We start from the raw sequence: 22,038 nt of genomic DNA, 5'->3' as shown, positions 1-22,038 counted from the left end.
TCTCTCAATTAAGCAAGAACACTTGTCTTTTTCCCTTTGTTCTGTAAATGTTGACAACTGACATACAGCAGAGCTCCCTCCTCAGCATGAAATAGCAATGCTCCAGGACTTTGTCAAATTTAAATGTATTTGAATTATTCATGCCAACAATGATTGCAACTGTTTTATGAAAAATAGTTCTCTTACAATTGGAATTTTTTATATTTATTTTTTCTCTTGTAATATCTTTAGAGAGTATTAAGAAACGAAAATTAAATGAGATTTTTTTTCATGAAAAGGAATGAATACCTGAATGCCAGTAGACATGAAACATTTCAGGCAGGTTTGCATATAAATAATGAAGGGAATTTTATCTTTAAAAATGATATTCTGATAAAGTTACAAAATAGAAAACTATGTCATTTTATTGATATACTCTTTTATTTTTCTTCTATTGAAAATAGATTAATTTCTTGAATAGTAAGTCCTGATTATAGTCTTCCCCTCTCTCCACTCCGCCAAGTTCCTCCCTACTTCTCCTCCCGACTGGATCCACTCTCTTTCTGTTATTAGAGAAGAACCGCTAAAAAGAAGAAAAACCAAAATATGACCAAATAAGTATGATATAAGAAGATGAGGTAAAGTGACTTATCGAAGATGGCCACAATTACTCTACAGGATAAACAGAGTCTCAAGAGCATGAACAAGAATCAGAGATCCACTCGTTTTCACAGTCAGGAATTCTATAAAAATAGTGTGTCAATACCTATAGTGTATATGCAAAAGACCCGGTATAGACTCACACAGGTCCTGTACTTGTAACTTCCCACTGTGAGCTCATATGTGCCTAGGCAAGTTGATTCAGAGAGCCTTGTTCTCTTGGTGTCCTCCATTGTCTATCTTTGACAATATTTCTGCTTCCTCTTCCAAGGATTCCCTGAGCTCCGAGAATGATTTAATAGAGACATCACATTTAGACTCTATCGCCATGTACTGTCTGGTTGTGGGCTTATGCATCTGTCCCCATCTTCTGCCAGGGGAAACCTCTCTGTAGTAGGTTTGGTCTAATGCTGCTTAAATTGTTATGTTAATTTGGGTCCCCAAAATTATTTGCATGAGAATCCACACATCCGCAGGTAAGACATTGAGGGTCCCAGTTGGTTCTGATTGGTAAATAAAGTTGCCAGCAGTCAATGGTGGGCAGGGCAGACATAGGTGGGACTTTTAGGATGCACAGGAGAGAGAAGAAAAGAGGAGGAAGAAGTGATCCACCATGCTGGGAGCAGGAGAATGAGAAGAGAGACTCCACACCTGAGAAAGTGTAGGACAGAGAGCATAGCAGCCATGTAGGAACCAGGGGAGAGTTCAAGAGGGCCGCCCAACTGGGTCCAAGGGAACAAAGACGGAATATAGGATTTAGTAAGCAATAACTCAGGGAAATCTGAGGGAGATGTGGAGGTTAGGAAGTAGCTCATCCATTGAGCTATTTTAGACATATCAAATTATAAAGGCTCTCTCTCTCTCTCTCTCTCTCTGTGTGTGTGTGTGTGTGTGTGTGTGTGTGTCTGTGTGTGTGTCTGTGTCTGTGTCTGTGTCTTTCATTCTAGAATCCATTACATTGGGGTGGGTAGAGGAATGCAGTCACTGTCAGGATCTATTTAAGTATTTAATTGGCTAGCACTACACCTATTTAATGACAAATTGATAAGGAACCGATCTATGAGTATAACAGAATATAATTATTTCCTCATGTCATGAATATTTCCAAGTGATAACAATAAACAGGTCACAATAATATATATACATGATATGACTGTCTCACATAAGCTCACAAATGTACTATATCTTTAAGTAGGTCAGAATTATGCATAACATAACTATCCCTTGTACAGAGATCAATATTCTATAAATTTAAAATAGATGGCAATGGACTTGGAGAGACATTGTTTTAGATCTCAAACTTAAACATGATAAAACGTTGACATTCTCTTGATTTTATATCACATGATAAAGAAATTAAGGAATGTACACAAATATCTATATAAGCATTCTAACTATATTTTAATGGTTTTAAATCTCTTTATTCTCTTTACATCCCAACGTCAGCCACCACCTCTCCTCCCAGTACCCTCTCATTAGTTCCTTCCCTATTCCTCTCTCTCTTCTTCTGAGAAGGCAGAGTTCCCTCCCCCATCAACAACCTCCCCCTCAACACACATAAAGTCCCTGCAGAACTGTGCATATCCTCTCCCACTGACAGCAGAGAAGGCAACCCAGTTAGAGGAATTTGATCCACAGGGAAGCAATAAAGAGACAGCCCATGCTCCAGTTGTTGGGGGACCTGCATGAAAACCAAGCTGCACATCTGCTACATATGTGCAGGATGCTGAGGCCCAGCTTGTTGGTAATTCAGTCTCTAGTAGCCACCATGTGTCTAGGTTAGTTGACTCTGTTGATCTTCCTGTGAAGTCCTATCCATTTCAGGTTCCTTAATCATCCCCCAAATCTCCCATATGACTTCCTGAGTTCTATCAATGTTTGGCTGTGGATCTCATAATCTTTCCATTGGCTGTTGGGTGGATCTTAGGATAGTTATGCTAGGCTCCTGTCTGCAAGCATAACAGAGCATCAATAACATTGTTGTGGATTATTTTTTTGTCCATGGGATGTGTCTTAATTAAGGCCAGTCATTGGTTGGTTATTGCCTTTCTCTCTGTTCTATCTTTTTCCCTGCACATTTTATAGGCAGCATACATTATGTAGGTAGGTTACTGTCATTTATCCCTCCAGTGGGAGCCCTGCCTGGCTATAGGAAGTAGCTTCTTCAGGATTTATAGCCCTCACTGTTTGGGGTCTTAGCTAGAGTCACTCCTATAGACATCCTGGTGCTTCCCTCATCCCAGGACTCTGGTATGCTCTAGAGAGTGCCCCTGTCACCACTGATTTCCTTTCTCTCTTCCCTCATTTTGCTACAACTGATGCTGTTGCTTCTCTCTCTCATCTCCTTTCCCACCCAGTTCTCTCAATCCACCCACTCATCTTCAATATCTATTTTGTTTACATTTCTAAGAAAGTTTCAACCATTTTCCCTTGGGCCCTCCTTGTTATTTGACTTCTTTGGGTCTGTGGATTATAGCATATGTATCCTGTACTTTTTGAGAAGTAGCCACTTAAAATTGAGTACATATCATGCAACCGTGGATGTCTATTGGGTCAAAGTTACCTCACTTACGATATTTTCTAGTTCCATTCATTTGCCTACAAAATATATGGTGCCTTTGCTTTTAATAGATGAGTAGTATTCCATTGTGCAAGTGACCTATATATTCTTTATCTATTCTTTAGTTTAGGGATATCTAAGTTATTTTTAGTTTCTGGCTATTACAAATAAATCTGCTATAAACATAGTGGGAGAAGTATCCTTGTGGAATGGTGGATCATCTTTTGGGTGTATGCCTAGGAGTCATATAACTCTGTGTTTCCCATGGAAGAGTACCCGAACCTTAATTCCTATTATCTATTGTTATGCTTCCTGGAGTGGGCTGTAGTAGTATCCTATTTACTTTAATTATAGGACAAGGTAGCTCCAAGATACTCCTGCATTCAAGGCATACTCTTATTTACCTCCATTGTGGAGAAGCAATGCAATTTCTCCATGGGAATCTAAATCAATCACCCATTTTAACACTGTTATTCTTTTTACTTTACCTTGTTGACATATGGGCATCAGAAGCACAATGCTGCCGTAGGGAAGTCTGAGCTTGCATTTCATGTAGGTCCAGTCATGAGTGCTTCCTCCTCTAGAACCAAAACTTCCAGGCCAGCAGAACTTAAGACAAGAGAAACAGTAAGTAAAATTAGTATGTTACTAGAAGTGGTAGAGAGTGGAACTCTCCCTTCTTAATCACTTGGTTCCTGGAGTCCTGGATCCTGGCTAACAAAGGATCCTCACTAGCAGACAAACTGTAACATACATCACCATCTGGAGAAACCTGTAAATGCATCATAAGGTTAGGAACAACTCTTTCTAACTTTCCTTCCTTTTTGCAATTAATACACATACAAATTAATAAAAATATGAAAGAGACTTCTTCAGTTCACATAACTGGACACCACAGGTATATTTTTCTATGTAGCTTGAAGCAGATTTCAATTTATTTTTCTAAAATCAGTCTTTTCCACATACTCCTTTCCTTAGCTCTATTTACCTATCTATCTATCTCTATCTATCTATCTATCTATCTATCTATCTATCTATCTATCTATCTACCATTATCTATCTACTAGTCTGTGTATTATCTCTCTATATCTATTTTATCAGTTTATGCATTATCTATCTCTATCATCTATCTATCTACTAATCATCTATGTATCAGTCTCACTTTCTAGTTCCTTAGCTCTTTTTTTCTCTTCCTCTGACTTTCTTCTTTTGCTTCTAGTGCTATGTATTTATATTTTAGTTTTGTTTTCTACATAGCTAGTTATTATATATATTTATGTGCATATATACATATACATATATACACATATACATATATGCTAGGTGTTCTATAGCTGCTGCTATATCTATCTCTATTGCTAACTCTACATCTATCATCTACATCTACATCATCTATAACTATTTCATGTATCTCTATATCTATCTCTATCACCTATCTCCATCTGTAATCTATATCTTTCTATCTATTCTCTATATCTATATATACATATCTATATATTATAAATGTGTAGATATCTATATATTTATAAATCTATATCTATATCTAATCTATATCTATATGATATTGTTTTCTCTTTCTTCATTGATTCTGCCCTGACCTATCATAATAATAATTTTTCATTTAACAGATTTCATTTCCCAAGACCTCTTTCTATTTCTGATTGACAGGGCTAAACTACAGGCCATCTTGAATTATTTTATGTACATAGGATATATAGTGGCTTAGGCTAAGGCATATGCACCCTGTATAAACCTGAAATATATTGTATTAATATATGTGCCTATATATAACATTAGGATTAGGATTAGGATTGCATCAAAAATTACTAAATTGATTCTAAAACTCAAATTACCATTATGTTCACATTTGAATATCAGTTGTCTGGTGGATTATTAATCCATTTAGCATACAAAATAATAAAATTCATTTGAGATCATTTTACTTGTTTTCATCTTAGAGTTTTTTTTTAATGTAACACTACTATAAGAACATTCTCCCTTTTCATGGTGTTTCTTTACTTGTGAAAAATACTTACAAATATACATATACATGAACCCTAACATATAGGACCTGATAGGAGAAAAGAATAACATCAATTATTTGTATTTGTGAAGAGAAGTTTTGCTTATGATAATAATTTTCAATTCCATCGATTTTTCTGAAATGTTATTACTTCAACCTTTTATGTTAAATTTAGATTTCATTGAACAATGTACCATATTTTTACTCTGATGGTCCTCTATGGGCAATTTATGTATATGCATATATAATATAGATATTATGCATACTCATATTTATAACATATATGAATATATATTATACACAGGTACACACACACAAACACACACATATATACCCAAGATAAAACCAAAATTTCTAAAACTTCAGTTAAACATAAATAATATGTAAACTTACTTTTATGAAAATGAGTTTCATATCATTCACTACATATAAGTTGAGCATTCATGGCATTTCTGTTAAAGGTAATATTCAGATGTGTAAATTAATTTTAAAACAATTCTGTATTCTGTTTTAATTTATTTTTCAAGACGCAGTTTTTGATTGAATCAACTTGATATCCATCCCATGGACAGGCACCAATCCCTGACACTATTACTGATCTCATGTTGTGCTTTAAGTCAGGAGCCTAGGTTGGCTGTCTTCTGAGAGACTCTACCAACAAATGACTGAGACAGATGCATATATTCACAGTCAACCACTGTACTGAGGTCAGGGACCCCTACAGAAGAGTTAGAGGAAGGACTGAAGGAGCAGAAAGGGAATGGAAACACCAAAGAAAAACAACAATGTCAATCAACCAGACCTATCAGACGGCCCAAAGAACAACCACCAATCAAAGCACATGTATGGGCTGCTTTATGACCCCAGCAAACATGCAACAGAGGACTAGGTTGTCTCACTTCAGTGGGAGGGGATGCCCCTAATTCTGTAGAGACTTCATACCCCAGGGAGGGCAGATGCTGTAGGGAGTGAGATGGGCATGGGCATAATAGAGTTAGGTCAGGGAGAGCACACTCTCAGAGGCAAAGTGGAGGGGGAATCAGGTAAAGAACTCTGAGTCAGGGAACTGGGAAAGGGGAACAACCTGTCAAATGTAAATACATAAAAAATTAAATAAAGATTTACTTAATTCTCCCACCTTTAACTCTATTCTATTTTCCCCATCATCAAATTTATAGAGCTTTAAAAAAATATTGTCATACACACATATATACAAGTAGATATATCTGTATCGATATAAACAATTTTTAATTAAACCTATTGAATTTCATTAGTGTTGCATGTACATATGTATGTTTATGGCTTGTCACTTTGTATTGGGTAAGCTAAAAGCATTTGATTTCTAACTATAGTCTAAATATTTATCTTTCTATGCAGAGTTTGATTATAACTCTCACTAGTCATCAAGCCTCCTTCTTTATTTACTCAGCAGACAAAGACCTTTACAGAAATCCATAAAGGACAAAATGAAGGGAACAACTGATATTCAGGTGCCCAGCTTGAGTTGAATAATCTGCAAAACTCTACTATACCTAAGGCTTAGGGTACCTTAGGTAGGAGAAATCTAAATGGTTGCAAGAGGTATAGGAAGTCGGATGTGTGGTTGCTACTTTTAGATACAATGAAGAAATTTCACCCATGAAATCCCAACAAAATGTCTATTCAACTGAGATCTGAACCAGTTTGAATACTGATACCCTATTACAAAATAGGGGAAATCTCATATATACATAAAGAGTTACAAGCAATTAAAGACTTCTGAGGAAGGGTTGTGTTTGTTTTTCTTGATTGTTTGTTTTTGTCTTTCTTGAGATGCCCACAGAGTCCAGAACGAGAATATGTACAGGAACTGGAAATGTGAGCTATCTGATCTATGTACTAGAAAAAAACTTGCGTCTCCTGGAAGAACAAGAAATACCCTTATCTCCTGGTTAACTGCTGAGATACCTGTCATCATCTCTTTTCCAAGTTTTATTGGTACTGATGCTGTTTCTTTCTTTACCTCAACTTTGAACTCAACCAATATATTTTTAAACCAAATGTTATTCCTTTTAATCTCGATGCAATATGAGAAGATATGAAAGAATATACCAAGTATTTGGAGGTGTTTTAAATCTTTCATATTTTTTAAAGATAGCAATCTCTCTCTCTCTCTCTCTCTCCTGTTTCTTCTGTCTTTTTTAGTGATCGATTTTTTGATTTTCTTTTTTTATATTTATTTTTGTTACTTTATTTATCCACTTTGCATCCTGATAACAGATGCCCGCTCACCTTCCATTCTCTACCTCACCCCTCCCCCTTTACCTCTGAGAAGCTGGAGGCTCCCCTCTGGGTACCAACCCACCTTAGCACATCAAGTCTATTCAGGACTAGGCACATCCTCTCTTACTGAGTCCAGATGAGGCAGCCCAGATAGGGCAACAGGAGACACAAGCAAGCAACAGAGTCAGAGACAAACTTCCATTCCAGTTGTTGGGGGATACATATAATGACTAAACTGCACTCACTTCTGCTACATACGTGCAAATCACCTAGGTCCAGGCCATGTATGCTCTTTGGTTGATGGTTCAGTCATTGGAATCCGCTAAGGGTCTGTGATAACTAACATTATTGATCTTCTTATAGAGTTGCTATCACTTCCAGCCTGTAGAATGGGAAGAGATCATCACCAACCCTGTATCTAATATCCAAAATATATAAAGACTATTATCCAAAACATATATAGAACTCAAAAAGATAGATAACCAACAAACCAAATAACCCAATTAAAAATGGGGTACAGACCTAAACAGAGAATTCTCAAAAGAGGCATCTATAAGGTCCAAGAAACATTTAAATGTTCAATGTCCTTAGTCATCAGGGAAATGCAATTGAAAAGGACACTGAGATTTCATATTACACACATCAGAATGGTTAAGATAACAAACTCAAGGGACAGCAGATGCTGGCAAGAATGTGGAACAAGGAGGGCACTTCTCTATTGCTGGTGAGAACAAAATTTGCACAACCACTCTGGTAATCAATTTGGTGGTTCCTCTGAAAATTGTTGATTTTTTAAAAGCAGCTTTAGCTTCCTCAAGCAAAACATTTCTTTCCCTCGTCAGAATCCTTTTGTCACTAGATGTTTAGTTCCTTCTGGATGCTTAAACCGCACTACTATTTGTGAACTTGTTGCATCTGCTATTATGTTAAAAAGGGAGGAAATTGAGAACTAATATTCATTATATTTAATACTGCCTCATTCTGAAATCCACGATGACCAAGAAGTCTTAAAAAGTGTACTTGGCAAGGTCATCAATGATAAGGATCTATGATTGAGATATCTAAAGTGCATTCTATGAGTTGAGGTATTGATTAAACATTTGTTTGATATGGACTTTAAATTATGAGTTGAAATGGTTTGCAGCAAAATCAAAGACTTTGACTGCATCTTGAAAGTCTGCTCAATTAGGTTTAATTTATTTGAGTGAATAGTGTAAGAGAAAAAGCACGCTTATTTTTAAATTCAGAATAATAAAATATTTTTTCTAAAATCTTCAAAAACTCTGAGTGATTTTTCTACTCTATTAGAATAGATCAAAATTTGCTGAAATATTTAAGATATAATTGTACATACAGATGGTAATTTTAAAAGAGCCCACTTCAATAGCTTGTTCTTTGCTAAAATGCAATTTTTAAGCTTTAGATGGGTTTTACGGAGTCAAATACTCTAATGATCTAAGAGCAAATAAAAATCATGCTGTGATGCTATATCATTTAAAATATCCTACTTTTATCTAATAAATAAATTAATTCTTCTAAAACCAAATATTGTATCTTGTATTAAATTTTCTTAGAGTCTGGAGCTTTTCTGGTCCACTCTCAAAATGGAGGAAATGAATTTGTGGATTTTTGGATTTGCATTTTGAAAGTCTAATATCTCTTATGGAAATGGAATAAGATAAGGTTTCTTGTTATTGCCTTTCTTCTTAGGCTAGTGGAGGAGAGCCTTCCTGGAGAAGACTCATGGAGGAGACCAAACATTCATTAGCATCCAAATCTAGAATAAAAACTAAATTTTCCAGTTATCTCCCAGTTATAGGGTCTGCATATCTCTCAGCTTTGTAGAAACTGAAAATTTTCTATACCTGTATATTTCTGTGTGTGTGTTTATGTATGTATGTGTATAAATTTCTCTCCTAATGCTCTTGAATATTTATTAAAATAATTTTTGATAAATTTATACACACACAGGTGTGTGTGCTAGCGCACACGCACACAGACACACAGACACACAGACACACAGACACACACACACACATATATATATATATATACATCAATGTTTACTTCTTCACACACATCATTTTTTCCTCCTCTTTCAACTCCTTTTCTCATACTTTTTTGTTTTATGTGTTTTGTCTGTGAACCACTGACTTGGAGCAAGACCTTCAGGTTGCCCACTGGGTTATAATTGTCCATTGGATTCTGATGGGCTCAAGCCCATTGGCTACACAACGGAATACAAAGATGGTCCCTTTTCTAGCTCTGTAACTGCAGCAGTGGTGTATTGCCTTCTCTACAGGTACATGTTATATTTGATACATGTTTTTCTAGAAAAGATCCTCATAAACTGCTTCTGTCATTAAAAACATCCTTCTTACTTCCTCAAAAGTTAGGACCAAATTACATGAAATTTTCTCTTTTCATTGGTTGGGCAGTTGGGTATCAAAATGCTTATAATCCCTGTGTGTAATTATTTCTTTTTTTTCCTCCTCAAGGTCTGTTTATTGAGAGGAGTGTACAGCATTTAAAGCCCTGAAGCAGGAACTAAAGCTTAGGGTGGCAGGGAGAGCATAATTATTTCTTCCCAAGATTCTTTCTTAATTCTGCTTCAATTCTGAAATATATAGTTTATATTTGGAAATTAGTTAATATTAAAATATGCTGTATAAAATCAAGAGTGAAAGGAAGAGCAATGGAAAAATTGTTAATGTATTAAAATACATATGTTACACAACACAAATAAATGGCTACATATTAAATGTCTCATATATGAATTGTTGACTTGGTTTCTAAATATTCATTCATTCATTCATTCATTCATTCATTCATTCGTTTGCCTGTTTAACTAGTTAGTTTTGTGTGTGTGTGATTCTGCCAGTGATTGAATCAGATCCTTACACATGCTAGCATAAGTACTCTAAACAATGAACTATTTCCTTAGTCATGTTTATTTCTTATTTGAACATGGACCTAATCAAATCGCTGAGGTTGGTCTTTAACTTATATAGCCCAAATCAGCCTTGAATTTGAGATTCTTCTGCTTCAGTATCCCTAACTCCTAAAAACAGGTCTGCATTATGAGATTTAGGAGATCATCTCTGATATTTTAAAATTATAGGTTGCCATAATTCTGTGTAAAATCACTCATCTTTGAGGTTCTTAGTTCTACTTTTACAGATCCCCAAATTTTCTCATTGTCTATTATTGTTTGAGCGTAAAATGTTCCCATGTGGTATCACTGCTTTAGAAGGTTATGAACCTTCTGAAGGGAGATAATCGGGGTCACATCCAGCTCGCAGGTAATTCCTTATATGCCTTCCCGCATGAGAGTTGCATCCCTTAACCTCTCATTTACAATAATTACCTCTTCACTTGGTTTTGGTCATAAGAACAAGGAAAGCAGCTCACATGGTTTCTCTGTCTTGCTGCGTTGAGCAGTAGCTATTCTACTTCTGTATGAAAATTTGTATAGTGGACTTGGGGACAACCTTTAGCATGCATTTCGCTCTTCTGCACCCAATGGCCCAAAAAGTGTATGCAAGATGATCGACTTAGGTTGATGTTATTGTGGTCACATTCTAATTTTCTTACCTAGGAAAATTAAACACAAACTCTCTAGTTCTCTGTCTCCGGTGTACAGAAAGAACAGTATTTTGATCACTTTTTAGATGCCACAATGACAGAAGGCAGTCTCGCTTCAACTCTATTCTTAACAGGAGGGATTATTGCCTTCTCTCACTCCAGTTTTTCACAGTTTTCCAGTTTGTCACCCTTTGAATACTAAGATGAACCTATTGGAGGAACTGCTGGCCTGGTGTAGGTTGTATAGAAATACATTTTTAATCTTTCAAAATTCTCAGTTTGTGAGCTATTTACTAGATGAAGAATTTGGATTAATTAATCAGTTCAAAAGAAACTAAAATGTACTATACTTTTTTGATCTTCATGGTGACTGAAGTGTTTCTCAATATATTGAGTTTTTTAATTGAATGTAAGAAAGACATTTCTTTGAAATTAATTTTTATTCCTTTTTATGCACAATATTATTGGCAGTCCTTAAACTGAAGATGAGCTAGTAAAATATGTCTTAGATAATCATAAAAGCTTACGAGATGTGGATATGCAGCAGCTCAAAGCAATTCAGAAACTTAACTTAGTGTGAGTGTATTTACCTGTTTAAAATGAACTTTAAGAAATTTCAGACACAAAGCAGTGCTTGGCTTTCAGATGTGCTATAAAATTCTCAGTGAAATTTTTTGATTTTGCAAAAGCTGCCCAATTAGCCTGGTGGGTTTTTACTTTTATGTTTAAATAAAGTGCTCAAAATTTAACTATTAAGTTTAAATATTAATTGTCTTTTCGTCTTTCATTCTTTTCATTCTTTTCTACACATTCTCGTTTCCTAATGCATTGTTGAATAGTTGTAGAAGTGTTTCTTCATGTTTTCTCCATGTTGTTAGGGCTTAAGCAGTGAATGGGATGCAAAGAAGAACACTTTTCCACGTGTGCACTCCATAATTTAAAATCACATTTGCAGAGTTTTACTTGGTTATAATCTGAGGCTTATACAAAGGAGAATACTTTATGCTGAGAAAAAACTTAGATGAAAGGAGAACAGGAATCTTTCCTTGCCTCTGGCAAGAAAATATATATGCAGTAGCACAGGGTTCTTATTTAATGAAGGACCCCACACATGCTCTGTGCTCTGTTGAGGTTAGGACAAGATTTGGCCCTGACTGGGAACACAAGTAATGGCCTCATTAGTGTATACAGCACGTCTTTGGCAGCTTGTATTCAACATGTAAACTAGAAGTAAACAAAGACTGTTGCCATGCAGGATGGGTGCGTGGGGAGTCGTAGAGACAGTATATGTAGAGTATGATCATATCAAAGGCTGAATCAGATCTGATGCGAGAACATGAGCAGTCAGGAGCAGGAAAAATAGAGACAGTTGGGCTAACCTGCTAACAGATGTTATTTACAACCCTACTGATGCTGTCTCCAGGCATTAAGTAAACTTTTGATCTGTCTCTGTCTGTCTCTGTCTGTCTGTCTCTGTCTCTGTCTCTGTCTCTGTCTGTCTGTCTCTGTCTGTCTCTGTCTCTCTGTCTCTGTCTCTGTCTCTCTCTGTCTCTCTCTCTCTCTCTCTCTCTCTCTCTCTCTCTCTCTCTCTCCTTTTATTTCCACTGGAGGTGATATAATTAGAGTACCAGTCTTGGAGCCCAGAATTTGCACAGCATGTATGTATAACCACCTTCAACATTTTACCACTGTCCTCCTCATAAATAAAATGCATAAGTAATGCTTTCCTGTCTTCTGTTTTTATTATTTAATGTGTTACACATTTGATGCAGTTACTATGTATCACTCTTAAAATCAGAACATGTATGCATGTAATAGTTTCCTGTGTAACGTTCTTTTGATTCAATATTCTGTTAACTTATTGGCACATAATCCCAAATAATCAAAACTCTTAGAATCAAATATGCTATTCACAGGAAACTCTTTGTCCCAGTGGTCTGATTTAAACAGGAGCAGATGTGTTTTAAATTCTGCTGTTTGTTTGTTGTTACTCAACACTGTATTGCAGGGTTACATGATTTACATTCAAAGAAAATACTTTGAATACATACACAAATCCTCATGGTTATGATGGAATATTAATAAGACTGCAGTAATTTAATTAGTAAAATGTCATTTTGTGCATCCATCATATCTTAGCTCTCCTCTAGGAAACTCTCTTCCATATCTTCCCTCTGTTTAGAATGCTTCCCTTATGTGACTTTAGCAGTTAACTGTGGTAATTACTCATTTCTTGTTATATCTTGTAATTTATTTTTGTTTACCTACAGCAAAGTCAGAGATGAGTCCCATTGGAGTGTCGATGATACGTCAATTGTTCTATGTTACATGACTATAAGTTCCCGATTATTTAATAAGTGACTAAAAGTAGACATTTTCTGCCTTCTCTAATTGATTCTTGCATAATAATGAGTTTCTGTTTTTAACACTTGAAAGAATTGTACCTAGAAAATATGTTACTGTTTTTCTGTGAATTTTGTGTCTGTTTGGTAATGGAGATATTTTTCACTTCCCAGAGTAGGAATTTAATCTTAATAACAGTAAAATTGAGCTGGGAAATGCAGACAGTATTTCTTATTTATTTATATGCTATGGTAAAGTGTTTCCATGAATATTCCCATAATCCTCTGCCTCTATAAGAGCTCCTAGGGTGAATATCACTGTAAGGTCAATTAGTTGTTTGTGTAATTAGTAGACTTTCCTTAGTTTTTTTCTTTTTCTTTAGCTAGCCTGGCTATTAAGTTGCTGAGTTCCTGTGTTGCATAATTTGAAATATTTTTAAAAGACACATAGAAATTCTAGGTAAATGCCCTCAAATTTCAGTTTTGCAAAATATTAATTTAGTTTATTTAAACCAACAGATGGAAAAACTCCAAGTTTGCCAATTCTCATTATGAGCTTTTTTTCAAAGTATGCTTTGAGATTTTATAGTGTGTATCTGCTTGCGTCTAGAAAAACATTAACTTAAATTACATCTAAGGGAAGTTAAATTGCTGTATATTTGTAAAGAAGTCAAATGGTCACATAATAAATCTACAATTTTCTCTTCATCAGGCCCTAATTTCCACCATAATATTTTCAGGAACCAATTTCTTTCATTGTATTCAATTTCCTGTGTTTTTTTTTAAAGTCTGCTACTACTGGAAAACATTTCATTCAAACTTTTGAATTCTGATATTATAATTACCTCTATAGCTTATATAGAAATTATATACATGTATATATGATTTTTGTATAAATTTTTAATAAGGATATATATGTATATATGGTCATTAATGGTTAATGCACTGATCAAAACAAGATGGTATTTCAACAGAAAATTTGTTCAGTGACTACTCAATCAGTTTATGCTTTACATTATAAACTTTGTACCAAACCATTTCTAGCAAATCATCCTTTTTTTTTCTCCATCTTAATTAACTTGGGTATTTCTTATTTACATTTCGATTGTTATTCCCTTTCCTGGTTTCCAGGCAAACATCCCCCAAACCCATCCCCATCCCCTTCTACATGGATGTTCCCCTCCCGATCCTCTTCCCATTACCGCCCTCCCCCCAACAATCATGTTCAGTCTTGGCAGGACCAAGGGCTTCCCCTTCCACTGGTGCTCTTATTAGGCTATTCATTGCTACCTATGCAGTTGGAGCCCAGGGTCAGTCCATGTATAGTCTTTGGGTAGTGGCTTAGTCCCTGGAAGCAAATCATTCTAAATTCAATATACTGGGACTTTATACACAGTACAAGTAATTAGGGATTTTTTCCCTCAAGTCAAGGATTTATTTAAGATATTGTGTGATTCTGAAGGATTCTATTCTATATGTGTTCTGTATGTGATTCTGCAGGTTTCTATTCTATACTTAGGAACTTTCTCCCTTCTTTATGAGCTAAGGCAAATGAGTCACTGCTCCCAGACTCCTGAAAACGATAGTGGTATAAATGCCTATGAGACTAGGTTAGCAAAAATGTTTATCAGTTTTTACTTGGTCATTGAGAACATTTACTTACATTAGAAATCTCTGTACAGTGATGTTAAATTCCTCCAAGGAAGATAATGTCACAAGAAGAATCCACTGTGTTATTTGATTGCTTTGTTTTCCTTTGTTTTTGAAACAGGATCTTCTTTAGTTTAGGCTGGATTTAAATTCTCTATATAGGTGAGGGCGACCTTTAACTTATAATTGCTGGGGATACACAATGTTTTATAAGTGTTAATTTCAGCAGCCTCTACTGACAGTGTAGATAATATCCAGGATCAAATGCCAGGTAGATGAATAAAGACACCAGAACATTCTACCATCATCAGGCTCTAGTGTCATTTGCAAACATTGAGTCTTTTCATCAACGTCTCCCTACTTTAAGACATAAGGTAACCTAAATCATTAGTTATCTTTGTAAAATATCTATATTAAACTAAAGTGCTGGGTTAGTTTATTGTGCAGAATTAGGAAATGAAAATGATAATAATTTGTAGGAGGGTCATCTGGAGCAAACCAAGAAGTTACTGATGTCAGCAATGTATTCACTCAACCTAACTACATCCTGTACATTGATCTTAAAGCATTGACCATGCTACCAAGAATGGTTGTCAACCAAATAACAGGATGTTAAATCATGTGACACTCTCTCAGGAAGTATAGCAAGTCCTATACAATTGTACAGATTGTTATTTTATGAAGCCAAATCCAACCACTAATAATGACAGAGTAAATATACTTGACTAGACAAATTAGCCAGATGGCCAGGTTTTAATCTTATTTAAAAATGGCATAGATTTTTTACTTTTGGCAAGTAAATGAGTTTTTCCCCCCAAAAAAATGTACGAATTATATGGTTGGTTGAGAAATAAGGAAATTAATGTATTTAAAAGCTCATAGAGCATATATGGCTTGATTAAGTTATCAAAAACTTATATTGCCTTTTATATTGCCGTGACATTACAATTATATTAATATAAAAATTAGCCGAGAAATTGAACGAGAATGAGTTTGTCTGTACCCTATAGGCTTTTATTTCAGCAGATTAGGCATTTAGTTTTGTGTGTGGTCAAGCAATGATATACTCAGAAATCCCTACTACAGATGGGGTTTCTTCAAACATTTCTACAGTCCGTCTTGACTTAATAGTATATCTGTTAATTAGGGCAGTGGATATTACAAAAGGATCCTCCTTTTTGTCTTCTGTAGATCTCAACCATGTGGCTTTTTAAAAATGATTTCTTTAAAGACCACACTTTTATATGACTAGGGCAAGAAGATACATTTAAGCTTCTAAGACGAAATAGAAGGCTGGGTGCTTTACCCACACAAAATTTCATACTCAGTTACTGGTTCATGTCATTTTTGTTCATTTGTTTCTGTCTGATTTTGTGACATAATCCTATTGCAAAAATATTTTACCATGTATATAATAATATGTAAAGATGGTTCTATTTGGAAAACCACAAAGACTTAGTGTTCCAATAATATTGCATTATAAATTAAACAATTTCTATGAGTCAATGTTGCTTATATGCTTATTAATTTAACTATAATATATCAGAGAAAGGTCTGAGATTTCTCCTGTCTTATACTCGTAATGTAATATAGGTTAACCTCATCTACAAGAAACAGAACTCAGGTAGGACAGTGGTTTGTATATGTAGACTATTGCAAATAGTTCACTGTAGTAAGAAGTGTATCTAGTCAATTTCCTTGTATATAGAAACAGTGGGGCATTACTAAAATATACTTCTGTGTGGATATTTTCAGACAGTTATCTAAGTGGGGAACATCCTTTTTGATAGTTATCTCAAATTTGAGAAATAAAGAATCACTTAGGAGACAAACTTTTGGGTATAGTGCAAGGTTATCTACATTAGGTCAAACTCTAGACCTGGCAGATTGTCTTGATTATGTAAATGTGGAGGAATCCTTCCCTTGTGGGGATCCAGGAGAAAATGTGTAGCATTATATTTGCATTCTTCTTAGCTTTTGATTGTGGGTGCTAGGCAATCGGTTTCTTTTATGATCTTACTGCCTTGACTTCTTCCTCCATGACTGACAGACAGTACCTGGAATGGTGAACCACCTTCCTTAGGCTGATTTGCCACAATATTTTATCAAAGCAACAGAAAAAGGAGAGAAGATATTTTCTCTGAAGGTAGGTAGCACTAACTAATGATGTTCAGAGACCTGACTGAGTTAAAGACATTAAAGGAGGCATGCTAGTGTAGCTATGCCCTTTCCGATTCCTAGGGACCAAGACATAGCTGCTCTCATCTGTCATGCTGTCTCCCATTATTCTGAGATGAATCATTAAAGCTTATTAACCAAAATAACCAATCCTGCTGATACTGATCAGCTATATCACCAGTTTGCAAAAATTACCAAACACAATTAACAGTTCATTTTGACTTATAGGATTTCCATATTCATTCATTCATTTGTTCATTCATTCATTCATTCATTCATTCACATTGATAAAAATTCACTAAAAAACTTGTTCTACATTTTCCTTAGGAAGAAGCTATCACTATATTTTCACTACTACCAAAAGAAATCACTACATTTCAGGCCTATTAATTGTATAATCCAATGTTATTTTCCACTTGCTTCTAAAGGCTTAAATTTTCCATTTAATTAATGAGGAACCTGTTGGTGACAGAGTTGCCTCACCCAATATAATAAGTAGTAAATTTATTAATAAAATTAAAACGAGTTAAATAATTGAAAACGCTGTTTATTTCGTTATAGGTTTTACTTGCCTTGTGTCTTCTCTTGCCTTGTGTGTTTCCTGTATGCAGCAAAATGCTTGGTCCTCTTTATGTATCCAGTCTGTTAGTCTATGTCTTTTTATTGGGGAATTGAGTTCATTGATATTAAGAGATATTAAGGAATAGTGATTGTTGTTTCCTGTTACTTTTGTTGTTAGAGGTGGCATTATGTTTGTGTGTCTGTCTTCTTTTGGTTTTGTGGCAAAGAGATTACTTTTTTGCTTTTTCTAGGGTGTAGCTTCCCTCCTTGTGTCTGAGTTTTCCATCTATTATCCTCTGTAGGGCCTGATTTGTAGAAAGATATTGTGTAAATTTGGTTTTATCATGGCATATCTTGGTTTGTCCATCTATGTTAATTGAAAGTTTTGCTGGACATAGTAACTTGGGCTGGCATTTCTGTTCTCTTTGGCTCTGTATACCATCTGACCAGGATCTTCTGTCTTTCATAGTCTCTGGAGAGAAGTCTGGTGTAATTCTTAGAGGTCTGCTGTTATATGTTACTTGACCTTTTCCCCTTACTGCTTTTAATATTCTTTCTTTGTTTTGTGCATTTGGTATTTTTTTATTATGTGACAGGACAAATTTTTTCTGGTACAATCTATTTGGAGTTCTGTAGCCTTCTTGTATGATTATGAGCATCTTTTTCTATAGGTTAGGAAAGTTTTGTTCTGTAATTTTGTTGAAGAAATTTACTGGCCCTTAAAGTTGGGAGTCTTCACTCTCTTCTACACATATTAGCCTTAAGTTTGATCTTCTTATTGTGTCCTGGATTTCCTGGATGTTTTGGGTAAGAGCTTTTTACTTTTGAAATTATCTCTGGGGGTTGTTTTGATGTTTTCTATGGTGTCTTCTGCTCCTGAGAGTCTGTCTTCCTTTCTTGTATTCTGTTGTTAATGCTTGCATCTATGACTCCTGATCTCTTCCCTAGGTTTTCTATCTCCAGGCTTGTCTCCCTTTGTGCTTTCTTTATTGTTTCTATTTCCATTTTAAATCCTGGATGTTTTTGTTCAATTCTTTGACCTGTTTGGTTGTATTTTCCTGTAATTCTTGAAGGGGATTTTGTTTCCTCTTTACTTGTTTACTTCTGTTGTAGTGTATTTCTTTAAGGGAGTTATTTATGTCCTTCCTAAAGTCCTTCATCATCATCATAAAATGGGATTCTAAATCTAGATCTTGCTTTTCTGTTGTGTTTGGATATCCAGTATTTGCTTTGGTGGTAGAACTGAGCTCTGATGATGCCAACTGTTCTTGGTTTTTGTTTCTTATGTTCCCATGCTTGCCTCTCACCATCAGGTTGTCTCTCTGGTGTTAGTTGGTCTTGCTGTCTCTGACAGTGGCTTGACCTTCCTGTAAGCCTGTGTTTCCTGTAGACTGTTTTCTTTCAGCTGGATCTGGGAACAGAGAGCTGCTCCTGGGTTTGTGTGACCTGAAGCCTCCAGGGAGGTTGCTTGGTTCAGAAGAGTTGGTCTTACCTCTGCTCTCAGGTGTGTAGGCACTTCTGGTGACTGACTTTCTGCTCTTGGCACAGGCAGAAACCTGAAAGGTCCTGCCCCTGACTGCTTCTAGGTCACTGTGCCCAGAGGGCACAAATCTCACTAGGAGATTTCTTCTTGGGTCAGGAATGTGGGTAGATAGTAGTTATCTTCTCTGAGTTCTCAGGATTGTCTGCACTTCTGAGGGTCTTACTCTTCCCCCCACAGGATTTGGGTGCAGGGAGCTGTGGGACAAGTTCAGTTCAGTTCCGATTGCAGGCAGAAACCAGCAGGTTCCTATGCTGACTGCTCCTACATTTTTGTATCCAAAGGTCACTATGCAGTTTCCTCTTGGGACACGAATATGAGAAGTGGGCAGAAGTGGAGGTCTCCCCTGAGGTCCCATGATTGTCCTTACTTCTGGGATTTCAGCTCTCTCTCCCACGGGATTGCATTCAGGGAGCTGTGCAGCAGGTTCAGGTCATTGTGCGGTTTAGGTATAAGGGAAATTGTGATGTCAAAGAACAAATTGGGTAGTGTTCCTTTGGTTTGAAAATTATGGGAATTAGTTCTTCTTTGAAGGTATGATAGAATTCTGCTCTAAACCTGTCTGGTCCTTGACTTTTTTTTCTAATTTGGGAGACTTAATGACTGCTTCTATTTCTTGAGGAGTTATGGGATTGTTTAGATGGTTTACCTGATCTTGATTTAACTTTGGTACCTGATATTTGTCTAGAAAGTTGTCCATTTGCTCTGGATTTTCCAGTTTTATTGAATATAAGCTTATGTAGTTGGATCTGATAATTTTTAGAATTTCCTCAGTTTCTTTTGCTATGTCTCCCTTTTCATCTGATTTTGTTAATTTAGATATGTCTGTGCTCCCTTTGGTTAGTCTGGCTAAGGGTTTATCTGTCTTGTTGATTATCTCAAAGAACTAGTTCCTGATTTTGTTGATTCTTTTATAGATCATTTTTGTTTCTACCTGGTAGATTTCAGCATTGAGTTTGATTATTTCCGGCTGTCTACTCCTCTTGCTTCTTTTTGATCTAGAACTTTCAGGTGTGCTGTTAAGCTGTTAGTGTATGCTCTTTTCAGTTTCTTTTTGGGGACACTCAGAGCTATGAGTTTGCTCTTACTACTGCTTTCATTGTGTTCCATCAGTTTTGGTATGTTGTGCCTTCATATTTATTAAATTCTAAAAAGTCCTTAATTTCTTACTTAATCTCCTTCTTGACCAAGTTATCATTGAATAGAGCATTGTTCAGCTTCCATGTCTATGTGGGCTTAAGACAGAAATAATATAAAATATTTTGGTTAGAACCTAACCAAGTAAGTGTTTTCAAGAAATGATGCTGGTTCAACAGGCAGACAGCATATAGAAGAATGACACTTAATCCATTCTTATCCCCTTGTAAAAAGCTCAAGTCCAAGTGGTCTAGGACCTCCACATTAAACCGAACACAGTAAAACTAGTAGAAGAGAAAGTGGGGAAGAGCCTCAATTACATGGGCACAGAGCAAAATTTCCTGAACAGAACACCAATGGCTTATGCTTTAAGATCAACAATCAACAAATGGGACTTCGTAAAATTGCAAAGGTTCTGTAAGGCAAAGGACCCTGTCAATAGGACAAAACAGCAACTAGTAGATTGGGAAAAGATCTTTACCAATTCTACATCTTATAGAGGGCTAATATCCAATATATATAAAAACTCAAGAAGTTAGACTCCAGAGAATCAAATAACCCTAATAAAAATGGAGTACAGAGATAAACAAACTATTCTCAGCTGTTTCAAATGACTATGAAACACCTATAGAAATGTTCAACCTCCTTAGTAATCATGGAATTGCAAATCAAAACAACCTTGAGATTCCACCTCACACTAGTCAGAATGTAAGATCAAAAACTCAGGTGACAGCAGATGACGGCAAGGATGTAGGGAAAGAGGAACACTCCTCCATTGTTGGTGGAATTATAAGTGTGGTATAACACTGTGGAAATCAGTCTTATAGTTCCTCAGAAAATTGGACATAGTACTACCTGAGGACCCAGCTATACCACTCCTGGGTATATACCCAAAAGATGCTCCAACATATAACAAGGACACATGTTCTACTAGGTTCATAGCACTCATTTTTTTATAGCCAGAAGCTAGAAAGATCCCAGATGTCCTTCAACAGAGGAATGGATACAGAAAGTGTGGTACATTTACACAAATGAGTACTACCAGCTATTAAAACTATGACTGCATGAAATTTTTAGGCAAATGGATGAAACTAGAAAATATAATCCTGAATGAGGTAACCCAATCACAAAATAATACATATGATATCCACTGCTAAGTGGATACTAGCCCAAAAGCTCCAAATACCCAAGATACGATTTACAGACAATATGAAGCTCAAGAAGAAGAAAGAAAATTATGGATTCTTCAGTGCTTTTTGGAAGGGGAAACAAAAATGTGTGGAGCAGATACTGAAGGAAAGGCTATCCAGAGACGGCTCCACCTTGGGATCCATCCCATATACAGCCAGCAAACCCAGTTCCCCAAATGTTTATAAAATCTGGTACTATGTCTGGTAAAATATTCAACTAATTAAAAAATGCATTAATAAAATACAAGAAATACAAATATATGATCATAATGCATATACACTGTTGAGTGAGTCTTGAAAAAATAATGCATAATTTCACACAATTTACCCCTTACTAAAAGAAGACACCAAAATACAGAAGTAAAGAAAGT

Source organism: Rattus rattus, chromosome 1, assembly GCF_011064425.1.
Source record: "Rattus rattus isolate New Zealand chromosome 1, Rrattus_CSIRO_v1, whole genome shotgun sequence".
Taxonomy (NCBI): Eukaryota; Metazoa; Chordata; class Mammalia; order Rodentia; family Muridae; genus Rattus; species Rattus rattus.
Note: the sequence above shows the minus strand (reverse complement) of the source record.